The sequence below is a fragment of the Penaeus chinensis genome, chromosome 42, assembly GCF_019202785.1.
Source record: "Penaeus chinensis breed Huanghai No. 1 chromosome 42, ASM1920278v2, whole genome shotgun sequence".
NCBI lineage: Eukaryota > Metazoa > Arthropoda > Malacostraca > Decapoda > Penaeidae > Penaeus > Penaeus chinensis.
The window spans coordinates 4,451,269-4,453,708 of NC_061860.1; positions in this window are offsets into that span (position 1 = coordinate 4,451,269).

Sequence of the window (2,440 nt, forward strand, 5' to 3'; positions counted from 1 at the left end):
GGCGATGGGAACACGCTGTCGTGAGAATTTCGGCCGAAAGTCGGGGTGACTCGCCACCAATACATAAAGTTCTTGGAGGGTGATAATACTCAGTGGCCATTTAGGAAGGGGCTCTTGCATTATTCCTATCAGTAAACGAGTGTATAGTGTATCATCCGTGAGCTATGACAGGAAGAGCACCAGCTCAGAATCCTATAACCTACCCCCCATGACCAGATGGTCCCTACAGAGAACTGAATACTGAACTTGAGACAAATAACAATGTAATTTATTGTCATTATTAGTGCAATGAGTTACAGACTACCCAGGGAGATCATATGGAGTCTACAAGGAAAACAATTTATTACAATCTGAATGCAGCATATTGAATTAAAGAATAGAGACATTGGAAGATCGCAAAAAATGATTGTGCAGAGAGATAATAATATTGCAAAGTGGAGGCATGAGTTTTTGCGGGTGCCTGGCCTACAAGCAACACACCCATGAGAGTGGCCACTCTAGTAAGCCCAACGCCAGATTTTGGGCCATATGTGGACAGTGAAAAACACGATTCTGGGGTTAAGACACATTCCTTATAAATTTGAATCACTCATTAGCCACTAAATATAACTTCTACACAAATTAAAAACCAACCATTTCTTCTTGGTTTCATGATACGACTTGTTATCTAGAGATAATGCAACATTAATAAATATCTCAATAATGAAGAACACACCCTTAAATATGCATCTTAATGGGCAAAATTTCCCTATGCCCTAGGCCTAATCACAACAAACTACTGTGTCTTAGAAATATGTACCTTTTACATTTTTTTCCCCACTTCAAATCATATCATATATGACACCAATCAACTCATCTATTAAATTTCCATTTCCTTTGTAACTCATGCATAAGACTATGTATTATCATGTACACATACTTTTTTATTAGAAATATCTGTTCTTCATTTGTCAAACATCACCTGGTACCAACTGGAGACAAGAGTTACCACAATGACTGCATTTACATATCATTTTCCACCAAACTAGGAGCATTTGCTGTGCAGTAGATTAACTTATTCTTTACAGACAAATTCTAATTACTTGGTTTTCTTCAAGCATACTACACACTAAAGTGCAATAATTCCATTACAAAATATAATTGAAAGGGCTATTCCAACAAAATTTCTTAAAATAACCACTAACAGCCAGCAAAATTGCGCACCTATGTTAAACTGTACTGAATGAAATTGAGGTGGCATCATGGCCTAATGTCTCACAGAAATATTGTACGAGAGAATATCTTAAGGCATGAACAGCATTGGTGTGAAGCATGAGATAATCAATGCAGCTCCTGTGTTGAGACAGGACTAGAAAAATATGATTTTATGATATTGTATGTTTTATCAATGTACAACCAAATTTTTACAGCAATGAGGAAATTACTTATTAATTTAGTATCAGCATTTGTTTCTAAACCTAATTCTGTAAAATGACATACTTAACCCCTTGGATCAGGGCATTTTGCTGCCCACACGTGGGCAAAAGAAGAAGAAGAAGAAGAAGAAGAAGAAGAAGAAGAAGAAGAAGAAGAAGAAGAAGAAGAAGAAGAAGAAGAAGAAGAAGAAGAAGAAGAAGAAGAAGAAGAAGAAGAAGAAGAAGAAGAAGAAGAAGAAGATTTCCCAGAATTCATATCATATCTCTAGGTAATCCATAACTCAGTGAAATAATATCAACAATAAGTAACAATTCCTTATTTGTATCCTTTTTTTCTAAATTTTTGTGTATCAACATCTAAGGTCATTAGCAGCATATTCAAAACAAAGTGATAAGGTGGGTCTTGGGAGCGAAGGAGAGGAGGAGAAGAAAAGACCATGCAAAATTAGTTGAGGCGAGGACTCAGGTTCAAGGTAAGGGAGATCTCCTACATTGGGCCTCTGTCTCAACCTCCTAAACCCGCACACGGCAAATTGGGGAGGGCAATTTTCTTGAATATAACCCGCACTACCAATAACAGCGGGTAGGAATAGGATCCTGAGCATGAAAAGAGTGTACTCTTTGGAGCCAGCCCTGTTCCACTTCATGGCTCATGGCTCAAGTTCTTATGAATTCACCTATATGTAAACAAAATTGGTAATTTTTCACAGTACCTTCCCATAACCAATCGCAACATTTTGGCACCAATGGATTCCACTTGCCCTCTAGTACACATACAGGTAGGAATTATGCTGCAGAACCCCTTCAAACCCTCTCATTCTTGGCCCTGATAGCATGGGAGGGTATGGACGGTAAACTAACAATAATATTATAACTTAATGAAGATACATCACTACACTGCAAGGGCTGTGCCCCCTGCAACCCCTCCATGGAGGGCTGTCACCCCAACCCTTGCCCAGGAAAACAAAACATAAGTATGGCAGGATACAGCATCAGACAGACTCGGCATTGGGTGTTCCCAAATG